Below are 16,373 nucleotides of genomic sequence, written 5' to 3'. Positions count from 1 at the left end.
ACATTCTGTTCTCTAGAAATCATTATCTTGTTTTCCTGCCTGAAAATAAGCCATGTGAACATGCCCTAGAAATATGTATGTTGTTCATGACATGCCTTTCTTTTCGATGAATGCAGTCGCTGTGTCGGCTTCTTATCAATAATAAACCGTTCAAAATCTGTGACCCATAACGGCTTTCTGCGGGTGCCACCTAATTACGTTATCCTACATTTCCCTTTAGGCTGTTGGTATTGGCCCGGAATATTTATTAGTCTGCTTATTTTCCATTTAATAGCTACACACCATATTTCCCTAAGGCTTTGCTGATTTACCCCCTAACTTTTTCATTTCCACCGTGTGTTTTTAAGTACCGGTATTTACTGCTGCTCAGTGATTTTATTTCATTGTATATTACATGATCTTCTGTTTACTGTACCCTTCCTTGATCATTCCTGTGTTTCAAAAATGTGCGGGTACATGTATAGTAGGTATTGTAGTTTGAAGTAGAAATCACTTCTGAATTGAAGACCAGAAGGAGACTTCTAAGCCCTGCTTAAATAGTGAATATATTTTTTTGAGGAGTTGTAAATGGTGTTTCCTATTGTCAGTGCCTGCAAATAAGCCCACCACATGTTCGAGACCTCTTTTGTACCAAAGGGCTTTTTATTTTAAGTAAAATGTCCCCCTCATAAGAACTTAGGTTAGTTTGCTACAGTTGTATCCAATATAGGCAATTCTCTGTGAGTGTAAAACACTGGACCAGATATAATGTGGGCCTAGGTGGGGCACGGCCCTGACCGTGTTATAGCGGACGAGATGTTATCGAGGCCAGTAGTAGTGACAAATACAAAGTCTTTCCTTGTAAGGCTAAGTTCACACTTGCGTTGTATAATCCGTTACTCTGATCCGTTTTTATTTTTAAATAAGGCTGTGTTCACTTTAGCATTGCCTTTCCATTGAGAGGTTCCGTCGGAGGTTTCTGTCGGGTTAACCCCTCAATGGAAAGGCAAACTGAAATCTTAACTTCCGTTTCCCTCACCATTGTGCTCAAGGGTGACAGAAAAGTTGCTAAAGGTTTCCGTTTGTCACCGTTGTGACAGGGTTCCGTTGTTTCGACAGAATCAATAGCACAGTCGACTGCGCTATTGGTTCTGTCAAGAACAGCGGAACCCTGTCACAACGGTGAGAAACGGAAACCAGCGATGTTGCACCAAAGTTGCTCTGGCACGAGGTGATTTGAGGAGGTGCCTTAAATAGGCCTAGAGCAACAGGGACTGGATAGGGAGGTTTTTTTAATGTGCGCACTGGCCCTTTAAGAGGCGGCCAGGGACGCCCTAGGGACAATGCGACTGTGAGCAGGAGGAGAGGCAGGATGGAAACGCCGGTGGCCATGCACAGCAGAGGAATCAGGCCACCGGCGAGGCAGGTAGGAGAACCAGCGGAGGGGACAACAGGCACCCACCGCTGGCATTACATTTCTTAGGCTGATGTTGCATCACACCCCACCACAGCAGATAAATCGGCGCTTCTCAACACTTCTGTGAAACACTGTATCCTAAAGAGGACCTGTCACCTCTGATGACATGTCTGTTTTAGTTAATACTTGTATTTCTCATTAAGTAACAATTCTGGAACATCGTTTCTTATAACTCTGCGATGTGTCCTTACTTTGTTATAATTAATAAATTGACAACCGGGTTTTACCATTTACCTTGTCAAAGGGACGTATACCTGCACAGTCTCACTCTGTCAGCACTGATAGGGCTTCTCATTCTTGTGGGTGACTGCAGAAATAACCCCAGAGCCACCGCATGTTCAAAACGCATGAAATATTGGGCGATGTGTGGCTGGCACTACAGGAAGGGCGCTGTTCGGCTGGAGCTGTTATGAGAGCATTGTGGGGCTGTATGAGTTCTATTTTATGTAACTTTAAGGAGCAATCCAGGCAAAACTGTGTTATGCCTAGTACAGTCCTGAGAGGGGGGTGCATGACTGGTATTCTCTATTTGGTGTTCTTTTAAGACCTGGGTCATGCACCTCCCCCTCAGGCCCTTTACTAGGCATAATTCAGTGCATCAGTTTTACCCAGAGTGATCTTTTAGAAGGGATTTCCCATTTAAGTCATTTATGGCATATCCCTTGTTCAGCACTCCGTTTGTATGCTGCCCTTGCCATTGTAGTTTGAGAGTTGCAAAATACACGTCTGTTTTTGCTTTTTCCTGAAAGGTGCGAGTTCCAAGTCACAGTCAACATGCCGTAAGTTTCCTAGATCGAGATTCTTCTTAAGTTTTATTGCGGCTCTTAGGAGCAACACAATCTGACAATGTGGCCTACAGACAAGAAAAAGTTGTGCACCCCTCATTTAAAGGATACCATTCTGTGACGCCTCTCTAAGACCGTGTCGTGTATGTAGCTCACTTCACACCAGACAATTACTCTTCCCTTAACCAATTGAGCAGATAATACAAGCAATTACTTGTTGAGTATACTAATAAAAACCTTTTATACACCCGTCAGCATATATTAGACCAAGGTGACTGTATGGTGGACGAGCCTTTGCTTGTAAATTCTGTTCTTGCAGACTCTTACAGAACCCTATATGCCTCTACATTGTCTAGAACTACTGATGATCATACAAGGTATTTGGATAATATCTCCTTCCCGACTCTCCCTCCAGACATTGTATCAATCTTAGATGGTGCTCTAACAGAGAAGGCGGTAAAAGCTTCTTGCACTCTACAATTCTATTCTACAGACTTGTCTCTTGCCTAGCACTATGCGTGAACTCTAATAGCTTTGGCTGTCTCTACTCCGCTGAGATGGGTAAACAATATCACATATCTTGGGGTGCAAGTTGACGAGCATCTTGATAGATTCCATACTGATAACTTGGCTCCCCCGCCAACTTTGGTGAAAGAAGCACCTGTACATTGGGCATTGCTCCCTTTTACTTAAGCAGGTAGGGTTAATGTACTAAAAATGAAGCTTTTCTCCTATGTTCTTTATATTTTCCACATTTCCCCTGTTTTGTGTTCTGAATTTTTTTTCACCGCGCTTTGTAAAGAGATTTGTACTATGGGTTGGCTCTCACCATAGAATAAAATTGGAAACCCTCTGCTTACCGATAGAATGGGGAGGTTTAGCCCTTCTTAGCTTTTCTTATTATTACTTGGCCAGCTGACTGGTCTCTTCTCACTGGTGGTTTTCCCTATCTGATTACAATCCAGCGATATGTCTGGAACGTACAGTAGTGAGTCCTGACCGGAGTCTGTGCGGACTGGTATTGATAGGTCCTACTCACTTTTATATGTCTGGTTTACCTACTCCCATTCTAGTTAAATTTAAAGTGTGGTATGTCTCTCTTCATTGTACTCCTGAAGAGGCAGCTAAATGGTCTCCAAAAACACCTCCACATTTTCCCCATTTGAAGAAGCTTCCAGGCTCCCGCTTTGGAGGTTTCATAGATTTACCGCCTTCTCAGACATAGTTGATGGGGACTTTTCCAGCACTTACAAATGACTTTTCATCTTCCACATCACTGCTTGTTCAGGTATCAGGGCACACTTTGATGGTTTGTCTGTCCCTTTAAATTGACACCTTCTAGAAGCTCTAGCTCAAAATTCTGGCCTTGTTAAACTACTCCCTAATTTTTAAAGATACCTGTCACATACCTTTGCTCCTCTAAAGGAAAGGGCCCTTTAGAAATTGAAGAGTGACATACCTAATTTGATCATAGATGACTACAGTGGTATCCTAGACAACTCTGGACACCTATAGCCTTTATAGGTGTCCGGCATAGGTTAGTACAGGTCAAATTTACTCACAGGATTTACTATACCCCCTCTTGTCTTTATATAATGGGTAGATCGGCTTAGGCGGAATGCCCCAGGTGTCTGTTTTCCCCTGGTACAGTGTTAAATATGTTTTGGGAATGTAGAGGTCTTCAATATTACTTGCATGATCTTGAATTTATGGAGCCTCATCTTGGTTCCCCCGAATATTATTCACCCTTAGGGCTAGAATTATGCATCTCTTTGGGCTTGTGGATGAGCTCCCTACTTGTAGTCTGTATAAGCATCCTATGTATAAGCTCAGTAAAATGGCTCGCGATTGCCCGGATACATTTCTTAAAATAGTAATTGATAGATAATTGGCAGCTCTATTACTGATAAGTTCAATGAATAAGGCACTGAGTGCACTGGTTATATTCTCCAATGTCCACAGAGACTCCAGATTAAAAATACAAATGCAGCAAAACCGGCTCTCCAGGCGACTTATGTGAAAAATGGATATTATCCTTTTTTAATAAAAATTAGAAAAACAATATGTACACATATATAGATCATATAGATTGTGCTGTGTATATACTGGTTAATTGGGACACTCTATACACTATATATAATCCACCACAACAACAAAAAAAAAAAAATATGTCTTATAAAATGAACTAAAATATAATTAAAATTGAAACATACTAAAAATTTCTGCAAATATATATGAATATATATAAATTTGTTTGCACTTGGTCCTGCAGGCTGCCATAAAGTAGTCTGTGTATGCAGGGAAGCTATTTACAAGGCCAAAAATATGGATATATGAAGCATCCAAAGTGTCCCAAAAAATGGACGCTCACTTTAAGAATTTAGATGTGACATCTGACATTTTTACTTCCATTGAAATTTAGTTTATTAGAAGAATTATACATTTTGGACTTTTACAGACTCTTTTGAACTGTTATCTTGAAAAGACCTTGTTGTTTCTCTACTGATGAGACCTAGGTGGCCAATCACTTGTGACTTTTTATTATTGCAAATATTGTAGACTACTTGACCTTGAATAAGTGGCTGCCTCTGTCTTTTATGTTTTGAGAGCCTTTATCTGAAAACCCTGTAAGTACCACAATACAACAAAGTCATTTCCTCCGACTTAGCGTAGTTTCTAATGGTACACAGTCACTTATAATCAGGAGAATTGGGGGGAAATTGTCTTGATTTTTTTTATTTTTCTGTTTTGTGTCATATATCACCAACATATTACTCAGATTGTAATCACTCTCTCTAGAAAGTGGGGATTGAATCTATTTTCCCTATAAAACACACGCACTCCTGGCCCAATTCATAAGCCAATTAATCTCACAACGTTTTTAGAAATTGTGCAGAAACTGGACAGAACAGAATCTCCATAAAGATGTTGCCCCTGCTCAGATGTGCGCAGTGCCGCAAGGCTACAATGCTAGCCATCGTTTTTTAACATTTTTTACATCCATACATAATTTTAACACATGATATGAAGTTTTGGTATTCCTCTTACTATATACTCTGTTACGATTAAATTACTCACAGCTACTGTTATGTGGTCAATGATGCCATAAAATGCATACTACTAAAATAGGTGTCAAATTGCATGAAAACCATGAATGGCAAGAGGGATACTGCTTAATACGTTTCAATGGGTGACACAGTTGTCATAAGAGAGTGGGTCGAATTGTTCTGTTTATATTGCCTGTTAGTGGTTTGTTTTATGAGCAGGTCAATGATGAGTTTTAGTGATTGCAAAGTGTTCCATAGGTGTCACTTCTTTCTCATTTGAGGGCTTTACACACACACGCATTTTTTTGGTACGGTTTTTACAGTACGGAGTGCCACATAGCAAATACTCAAATTACAATACCTACTCATTGGGGGTCATGGGCATAACTAGTACCACAATGGCAATACCTGATTATTGGAGTCATGGGCATAACTAGTGTCACAATGACAATCTGTGATTATTGGAGTCATGGGCATAACTAGTGTCACAATGACAATATCTGATTATTGGAGTCATGGGCATAACTAGTGTCACAATGACAATCTGTGATTATTGGAGTCATGGGCATAACTAGTGTCACAATGACAATCTGATTATTGGAGTCATGGGCATAACTAGTGTCACAATGACAATCTGTGATTATTGGAGTCATGCGCATAACTAGTGTCACAATGACAATATGTGATTATTGGAGTCATGGGCATAACTAGTGTCACAATGACAATGCCTGATTATTGGCATAACTAATGCCACAATGACAATACCTGATTTTTAGGGCCATGGGCATAACTCATGCCACAATGATAATACTTGGTTAATGGAATAATGTGCATAACTAACGAGCCACATAGCACAATTTGCAAAGGTTAGGGCAAATGTAGCGACGGCCGCAATCCATACCCACATGTGTTGGGCACAGATTACAAATTGGTCGTTAATTGCTGCATGATTTTGCAAGTAATAATGCAGTTTTACCCGCAAAACTTTGTGGTTATTAACAATCGATGGTGACGGGTATTACGTGCAAAATCCTCCAACAATTAACAAACAATTTGCAATTTGTAACACACATGGTCATGGTTTTCCGCTACTTGTGTCCTCACCCTAATAGAGTACCTCAAAGATTGTTTGTTTTTGATAATAGCTGGGTTGTCAGTATAAATATCTAAAATATATATGGTATTGTGAAGGATCTGCCAGACACAGCTTCTGTGTCGACGCCCTTGGGTAATTTGTCTGCACCTGCTACTAAGTCTGAGAGAGTGACTCCATCTTCCACCACTCAGGCTGGCAGGCTTAGGAGTGGAGAGCCTATCACAGCCTGGCCAGATGGAGCTAGCTCCCGCCCTCTGTCTATTTATACCTACATTTCCTGCTCCTCCTTTGCCTGTGATTCTCCTGTTTCCTGGCTCTGCTGCTTGAACTATTTGTCCCTGCTTCATACGGACCCTGGCTTACTGACTTCTCTCCTGCTCTGCGTTTGGTACCTCGTACACTCCTGGTTTGACTCGGCTCGTTCACTACTCTTGTTGCTCACGGTGTTGCCGTGGGCAACTGCCCCATTTCCCTTAGCTTCTGTGTACCCTTGTCTGTTTGTCTGTCGTGCACTTATTTAGCGTAGGGACCGTCGCCCAGTTGTACGCCGTCGCCTAGGACGGGCCGTTGCAAGTAGGCAGGGACTGAGTGGTGGGTAGATTAGGGCTCACCTGTCTGTCTCCCTTCCCCGTCATTACAGGTATAATTACTTTCATTTGGGCACAGGCAGGACCAAGTAAATGCTTAATGATTTTAGAGGCTCAAAGTATATGTAGTGAACATCCAAGAAGACAGGCTAACATAAAATGCATCTGCCCGATGAAATTCTCCAGTAGCGATCAGTCATGTGGATATTAAACACCTGGTAGAATACTGGGGAGCAGTTCAAGACCATGGAAGAGAAAAGTGTGTTGTATTTTAGGGCACAGTTGGTGCATTTATATGGGTATTTCTGTAGCAGTATCTCCTCTGCGGGCACTGCTATGAGGCTGTCACCGTTTTCTGGGGATGAAGACAATGATATTGGCAATTATGTGTTGAAGTTATTACTGTGCTGTAACTACTTTTCAGCCTTTACTGCTGGGTGGAATATCTGGAAGGTTGTTCCTCTGTGTAGGAACTATGTGACTCTAGTCTGTAGACATTCTGCTGTGACCACTACGATTTGGAAGAGTTCAGGAATGTCATTGCCCTCTCTAGGTCTAGATAACACTGCATTGAGATTCCAACCTGGCTGGTTTTGGAGTTGTGCCCTTGGTAATAAAGGGTGGGGCTTACTTTTGAATAATTTGCTGCAGTATGCGTTACTTTGTTTCTTGCATAGTGTAGACAGACTATCATAAAACCACTATGTCCACTGACCGTCCACTAGAGAATTTGGAGTTTTCCCTAATCTGTTATTGGATTCTTTTCTTTGCCGTTTTCCCTGCTTTGTTATTGTATTACTTTTTGCAGTTTTTCCTTCTTTGTTGTTTTATTACTTTTTACAGTTTTCCCTTCTCTGTCATTGGATTGTTTCTTGCGGTTTTTTCTCCTCCATTGGATTGTGTTTTTACCGTTTTCCCTGCTCTGTCATTGGATTGCTTTTGCTTACAAAGTGAGCAATTCTGATAATAGATATATATTAGGCAATTTTACATGCAGTTCTCTAATATACAAGTTTATGCTCATCAATCCTTCATACTCGTGTCATATCTCTTGTTGCTCTTTCAGAGGTTATAAAGAGCTGAAATTTGTGTTACTGCTTTTCAGCTCTGAAATATGATATATTCTGTGCACATACAAAATGATACCTATGGGGAAAATACACCTCCTTTCCAAGTAGTGGTTATATTTCCTCCAAGTGTAACAACCACTTCTGCCCCCTCATTGCCAGGGAAATAATACTTTGTAATTCCCTTTTGGCATATATGAAACACTCCGTTATTTGTTTCCAAAATGTCAATTACTTCTAATACACATCGCACAGAAGGTCTTGGACAAGGTGAGAAAAGCATCTCTGTCTGATGCCTCCAGCAGCGTATGAGGGTTAAAGCGTCAAACTCTGGGGATGTTGATTGGAGCCTGGGCTACATTGGTCCCATCCACCCCTCTCCTCTGTGATGTACACTGCTCTGAGGGAAGTCCATTGAGCTGTCCATAGACTCTGCGGATAACCTTTAGCAGTTCAGCAGCCCTCCCCTCACCTCCGCTGAATCCAGGGAGATAAAACACCAGCCCGAGTGTTTGATCATCTCCGTTTCTTCAAACAGATTAGAAACTATTCCAGTTCAGGGCTTTGGAAATTGATTTCTTTTTCTTCTCTTCGTCCTGGTTGATGAGTGACCCTGCTGATCTTTGTTTTTTTTTCTATTACAACCCTTTTGTGTTCCATCCTATATTGTCGACTGACTTTATCTTGTATCATCCACTGATCAGCCCTTTTCTACTCATGTTTCTTGCCGCTCTAATCACATAATTAGTCTGAAAGATGAAAAAAAAATTAATCTATTGTCTCAACAAGAATTCTGTGCCCTCTCCTGAGGAGACGTGTTAAGCAGATAGATAATGGTTGATGTCTAGGTGTGACACAAATATTGATGAAGGGTATATTTGTTTTACAAAATTATTGTCTTTTGCGGGAACGTATCATATTAAGGAACATTGCCGCCTTAAAGTCATCAATTTCTTCATTACATCCCCACTAAGGGTTGTCACCTATCTTAACTATAGTCTTTAAAGGCTATGTAATTTTTATTTCTATAAAACAACGTATTGTGGGGATTTTAAACAACTTTTTCATTGGTTTTTATTAAAAACTTTTATTTACTTTTCGAGATACAGCTTCTATGTATCCTGGATACATAGAAGATGTATTTTGCGATGAAAGCCGAATCCGTCAGGTCAGCGGGACTAACCGCTTCTGTGCTGGCGGTTTGTGTGTCTCTGACATGCAGGATCCACCGGTTATCGATCACATCTAAGTTCATTGAATTAGATGTGATCAATAACAGCTGGATCCAAGCAACTGCCAATGAAGCCGTCAGTCCCGCTGACCTTACGGATTCAGCTTTGAGCGCAAGACGCAGCTTCTATGTATCCAGGATACGAAGAAGCAGTATCTCGAAAAGTAAAATAAATGTTTTTAATATAAAAAACTATGAAAAAGTTGTTTAAAATCCCACAATACGTTGTTTTATAGAAATAAAAAGGGTGCAAAGTCTAGAGTCTTTTCGTGTCGCTGTAGAAGAGACTGATGAGCACTCCTGTGTGTAGCTCACAGCTACTGAACTTAAAGCAGCCTGCTGAATACAGCTGGGATCTGAAAACATTCCGGCCCAGCTGTTTAACCCTTTGATCACCACAGTCCTTGACCGCGGCATGATCAAAGGGAACTCTCTTCTTTGTTTGCGTCACTGAAAACCAGGTGACGCGTTTGAAGAACTAGAAAGGACCCCAGAGCTGTCTGTTCAGTTTGCCTGCTGTTATGAGAAAAAAATAAAGTTGTAAATAAAGTTATCCCTTAAAAAAAAATTTTAATAATGGAACAAAAAAATAAAAATAAATAAAATATATTTTAATTGCCCATACATTACAAAACCAAAAACTACATATATTACATATCTACACGACCCTAATAACCTGCTGAATGAATTTAACAGGTTATTTAGCGTGAAACGTGAACAGGACAAAAGATAAATAGAAAAACACAATGCAGCGAATCACTTTTTCCTATATTCACGCCGTAAAAATAAATTATATAACTTACACAGTGTAGTTTTTCTACTCCCAAACCCAGCAAAAACAAAATACAATTTCTCCCGCATAAAACAAGGCCTCATATTACCACGTCAATGAAAGAATAAAAAAAGTTATGGCTGCTGAAAGGCAGAGAGGCAAAAAACGGAAAAATTTAGCTGGTCATTAAAGGGAACCTGTCACCAGAATTTCACCTATTGAACTTTACTTATCCCTCACTGGCCGCTGCTATCAAAAGTTCATTACTGTTATCCCCTCTCCTAAACTCCTCCTCCAACCGTAAATTACGGTCTGCAAACATTATTCGCCTTTTATCGTAATAATCAGGTGTCCCTTTGTGCGCACACACCAGAAGAGAACATCAATACACAAGGGCGGGATTGTGTTTGCTGGGGGAAGGCGAGGAGCTGTCAATCAAAAGTAAGGAGGCGGGGTAAACTCGGAAAGGCTTGAGGAATGAAGATATCACTCTTTTCAAATGAAGATATGACTCTTTTATGAATATTAGCGTACGGTGTGGGAACACGAAAAAGCTGAATACTAAAGCTACAGAGCCGGCTAAGAAGATAATTATAGGTTATATAACAATGATTTTTCTCCCACTTCCACCAGGTATTGCTGGTTTAATAGGTGAAATGCTGGTGACGGGTCCCCTTTAAAGAGGCTCTGTCACCACATTATAAGTGGCCTATATTGTACATGATGTGATCGGCGCTGTAATGTAGATTACAGCAGTGTTTTTATTTAGAAAAACGATCATTTTTGACGGAGTTATGACCTATTTTAGCTTTATGCTAATGAGTTCCTCATTGGACAACTGGGCGTGTTTTACTATATGGCCAAGTGGGCGTTGTGGAGAGAAGTGTATGACGCTGATTGGTCACTGATTGGTCAGCGTCATACACTTCTCTCCACAACGCCCACTTGGTCATATAGTTAAACACGCCCAGTTGTCGATTGAGAAACTCATTAGCATAAAGCTAATATAGGTCATAACTTCGTTTAAAAATGATCGATTTTCTAAAGAAAAAACACTGCTGTAATCTACATTACAGCGCCGATCACATCATGTACAATATAGGCCACTTATAATGTGGTGACAGAGCCTCTTTAAGGCCTTTTCAGGCCTGGTCATTAAGGAGTTAACTTTCCTCCTTATTTTTGTTATTGTGTCATTTGTACCAATAAAAGTGGTTAGATGTTCGCTTTATATGCATGGAGTGTATGTTCTGTACAAACCAACCCTTGACCCTTTCTTTTGACTTGTCCTTCACATAGAGACGCTGAAGGTCACACACAGACACGTTTCTGATCATTCTAATGGCAGGCATCATTTTAAAAGCCATTTAACTACAAACACCGGCTTCCCTCCCTCCTCACAAAGCCTTTTAAAATGTATTGAGTTCCTGTTGATGGCTAAAAGCCGCAGGCGGATTCCCCGCTGATCTCTTCACAACACCATTAAATAACTAGACCTGCTTTTTAGTTTCCGGTGTTTAAACGCCTTTAATTTTCTCTAACAACCACTAAGTAAATTATTTTATTCATCAAACTATTTCATTTCCTTTGAATGTTTGGTATCATTTTCAGTCTTGACTATTACTTAGAAGCAACAAGTAGTATAATACGGAAATGGTCCGAATTAGTTTCATGTGGATATTGCCTGTTTATGGCTTTTGTGTTGTGTTTCTTGCCTATAGTTATTAATCACATTTAAGCCAAATTTTTTATTTTTATTTATTTTTTACTTTAAAACTGAATATATAGAAACAAGGGAACATTTATTTACCCTGAAGCTGGTTTAACGTGGCTGTAACACAGCAGCATTTTATTGCATTATTGCTGCTACACCTTAATTCTTCTAAACCGAATAGGGTGATGCTGTATTTCTCCCATGTGAAACTGGCCTTTAACCCATTACTCTGCAGTCGATTGACGGCTCTGCTTATATGACAATGAATGCAAGGAGAACAGTCAATCAACTGCAGATGGGAGGTGTTGGAGCGCAAGATGCCAGACACTTCCCGGTTCAGTGGACATGGCGTGTGGCAGAATAATACTACTTTTTTTCCCCTGATGCAAGAACTAAAATATTCAACTGGTATAGTTAAAGAAAATGGTGTGCAAGGGTGCAATATTCCTCTTGAATTGTGAAATAAAACCGCATCACTATACATAATATCTAACTAGGACAACACACATTGTGCTAGAATATTATCCTAACATTGGAGTCCTTTTACACCAGTATTTGCCTTTGTTACATTCTTAAAACCCTATAACCTGTACCTATCAGGTCCAACAAGTTTGGAATGATGGGGTCATGTAGTAAGTCCTATACTATCGTCTTTGCCTCTTCTTGAGTTACATTAAAGGAGCACTCCCACCAAATTTGTTATTCTCTGGCCCATTATGTAAATTGTGGTGAAGGTCATTTTCTTACCGGTCGCTGTATTTGTGGGTTATGCCCTCCCTTCTGGTCCTCAGCTGTGTCATGTGACCAGTAATAGGACTCTCCAACTACCACAGAGTCTCATGTGTGGACAGGAAGTCTGTTTCTCCATTCGTTCCTATCACATCCTCCATGTTAGTCTTATAGGAATGAATGGAGAAACTGACTTCCTGTCCACACACGAGACTGTGGTGGTTGGAGAGTCCTATTACTGGTCACATGACACAGCTGAGGACCAAAAGGGAGGGGATAACTTACAAATAAAGTCACCGGTAAGACAATTCCCTTCGCCACAATTTACATAATGGGCCAGAGAATAACAAATTTGGTGGGAGTGCTCCTTTAAAAGATGTGTGGATCCCATGTTGGGGTGGCAGAAGTTAAAAGGGTGTTCCAGAAACTATACATAATAGACCTGTTAGGGTATGTGCACACACACTAATTACGTCCTTAATTGACGGACGTATTTCGGCCGCAAGTACCGGACCGAACACAGTCCAGGGAGCCGGGCTCCTAGCATCATACTTATGTACGATGCTAGGAGTCCCTGCCTCGCTGCAGGACAACTGTCCCGTACTGAAAACATGATTACAGTACGGGACAGTTGTCCTGCAGCGAGGCAGGGACTCCTAGCGTCGTTCATAAGTATGATGCTAGGAGCCCGGCTCCCTGCACTGTGTTCGGTCTGGTACTTGCGGCCGAAATACGTCCGTCAATTACGGACGTAATTAGTGTGTGTGCACATACCCTTAGTGTCTGACTACTGTAAGGGTATGTTCACACGCTAAACAAAAAACGGCTGTAAAATACGGAGCTGTTTTCAAGGGAAAACACTTTGGTCTTCAGATGTTTTTTGATGCATTTTTTACGGCCGTTTTTGGAGCGGTTTTTCTTTTGGCCCAATGAAAAACGGCTCAAGAAGTGACATGCACTTCTTTTATGGTTCGTTTTTTATGTGCCATTTTTTCAAACGGCTACATAAAAAAAATGCATTGACGGAACGAAATTCAGTTTTTCCCCATTGAAATCAATAGGCAGATGTTTGGAGGCGTTCAGTTTCTGTATTTTCAGACGTTTCTTGCGTTTACTGCCATTAAAACGGCTGAAAATAACCCTAACAAATAAGAGAATGTGATGCGCGCATGTACGCCAGCCACTCACACTATGTATACAAGGCATCACTTAGGGCAGAGCAGGAAGCAATCAGCATGAATGTGCAGCATAGAAATGATGCAACACCTCAGCACAGTTACTATTTGTATAACCAGGCACTTTATTTTCATGACCACACCCACAAATATTGCGCAAACCGGACATATCTTCATGCAATATTACCATGGCACTTTTTTTTTATTATTGGATGACATCCCTGAGTAATCTATCGATCGATCAATCCATTAATCCATCTATCCATCCAAAGAACATCATACTGTTTCGGCTTCATAGTCCATCCTTTTTTGCTGTCTGAGATGTTTCAATCTTCTAGATAAAAAAATGATTCCATTTAGGTTAAAATAGGGGTATTTTTTACCATCTTTTTTTGTCGGGTGCTAATATCTAAAACTCATATAATTATTCATGTTCTAATTTCAATTTTTTGCTAAAATAAGCTTCAACTATTTTTGATTGCAAGTGATCACCCTGTGTAGCATGCCGCTAAGTATGTAATTAAAGGTTAGTTAAGTTTCCCTTCCTTCCGTTGTCTCTAATCAAACCTTACCCACTGCCTTATCTCAATCTACTGACATATAATGTTCCCGAGCTAATGTTGTCATTTATTTTATACAAATTTCCATTTTTGTATTTTTTTGCCCTGCAACAGAGCAAAACTGGTACCAAATGACACTGTTTCTTTTTTGTTTCATACCTTTCTTGATTTTGCATAATATTTGTGCATTTCTGTTTTTCAGAACCATTTTACATACACACAATCATTTCGAGAGAAATTGAGACAGGCAGCACCTGGGATGTTTTTCTTTATCTAGCTCATTTTATTTTTCTTTAACCAAGAAATTGTTGATGTCCTTTTTTTTTTTTTTTCCACCATTAATGACCGTATGAAAATATCGACATTTTTGTAGATTAAAGTCATAATGCAGAAAAAAAAAATGCTCAGAAGTTACATGTCTTAATCCAGGGAGTACTAAATTTATTGTTACTGGTTGAATTGATTCAGATTAGATCTGAAAGTGGGGAAGCATGGAGGAGATAAACCTCTAAGGGAGGACTTTTGTGCGCCTGGCTGATCATGGAAGAATCCTCCGCTGGGGACACTCCTCTAGACTGGCAGGTCACGCGGGGGTCCATAAGACCCTGTTTCTGATTGCTCGTCATTTCTGATGGCCCACGCTGCCCAAGGACATTATGGACTTAGTTTCTTCCTGTTCTGTATGTGCAGCCAACAAGGCCGCTCACTCCAGACCTGCTGTTCTGCTCCAGCCATTGCCTGTGCCCAATGCTCCCTGGCAGCATATATCTATGGACTTTATTACGGACCTGCCTCTCTCTGCTGGATGCAGTGCTGTCTAGGTGGTGGTGGACCGATTTTCGAAGATGGCCCACTTGGTTCCTCTGACCAGTCTTCCTTCTGCTCCTCAGCTGGCCAAGCTGTTTATCCAACACATCTTTCGCCTGCACGGCTTGCCGCAGCATATTGTGTCTGATCGGGGGGTTTAGTTTACCTCAAAGTTCTGGAGAGCCCTCTGCGGACTCCTCGGTGTGAAGTTGGACTTTTTCCTCAGCCTACCATCCTCAGTCCAATGGTCAGGTCGAGGGGATCAATCCGATCTTGGATAACTACCTACGCCACTTCATCTCCAAGCAGCATGATGACTGGGTGCAGTTGCTCCCATGGGCTGAATTCTCCTACAATAATCACACCAGCGAGTCTACAAGGAATACACCGTTCTTCATTGTCTACGGCCAGCACTCACGATTCCTCTCCTGGTGCCCAATACTTCTGAGGTACCAGTGGCTGACTCCGCTTTTAGAGACTTCCTGCAGATCTGGCAGCAGACTCGATCCTCCATCCTAATGGCAGTCGACCGCATGAAACTGAAGGCTGACACAAGGAGAATAGAACCTCCTCAGTTTCTTCCTGGCACAAAGGTCTGGCTGTCTTCTAAGAATATTCGACTAAGGGTGCCGTCGGATAAATTTGAAAACCACAAAAAAGGCCATACTCACTAGGTAGGTGGGTGGGTGAAAACCCGTTCCCATCAGGACGCAGATAAATTTGCTCACAGCTTCCTCGGATCATTCGAGATTCTGCAGCCGATCAACCCTGTCGCCTACAAGCTTCGGCTGCCTCCTACCCTCAGGATCTCCAACTCCTTCCATGTCTCCCTCCTGAAACCGGTGGTTCTGAACCGCTATACCAAGACTCCTAGCCCTGCAGTTGCCTCCAGCGGCCCTTCGGACACCTTTGGGGTTAAGGACATCTTGGACACCAAGAAAGTGAGAGGAAAAACTTTTTATTTGGTGAATTGGAAGGGGTTTGGTCCTGAAGAGAGGTCCTGGGAGCCGGAGGAGAACCTCAATGCCCCTACTCTTCTGAAAAAGTTTCTCTCTCGCTCTGATCCCAAGAAGAGGGGGCTTAAGAGGGGGGATACTGTAATGTCCTCCTCAGGATACGCCAGCGCTCGCGTCCACTCACCTCCGCCGGATCCGGTAGGGTTCGCGCGCTGCCCCTTTAAGGGATCCGGCTGAGGTGAGTAGACGCGAGCACTGGCGTCTCCTGAGAAGGAGGCTGGGTCCAGCGCTCGCCGACTCGTGGCTGCGGCTGTCAGGAGTACATTGGAGCTGATGGCCCGCACCGGACTTCTGATGAACTTGAACCCGTGAGTACCCTGGACTATAAGAG

The 16,373-nt window shown here is 41.6% G+C and overlaps 1 protein-coding gene across 2 annotated transcripts in view; it reads left to right on the top strand.

Moving 5' to 3' along the window:
• Positions 1–16,373, top strand: part of CHID1 (chitinase domain containing 1) — a 266,132-nt gene that overhangs the window by 64,248 nt on the left and 185,511 nt on the right. The gene's annotated exons all lie outside the window — the stretch shown is intronic.

The sequence above is a fragment of the Rhinoderma darwinii genome, chromosome 9 (genome assembly GCF_050947455.1).
Source record: "Rhinoderma darwinii isolate aRhiDar2 chromosome 9, aRhiDar2.hap1, whole genome shotgun sequence".
In the NCBI taxonomy this organism is placed as follows: Eukaryota; Metazoa; Chordata; class Amphibia; order Anura; family Rhinodermatidae; genus Rhinoderma; species Rhinoderma darwinii.
The sequence above is the reverse complement of the archived record's forward strand: the minus strand, read 5'-3'. Positions and strand labels throughout refer to the sequence as shown.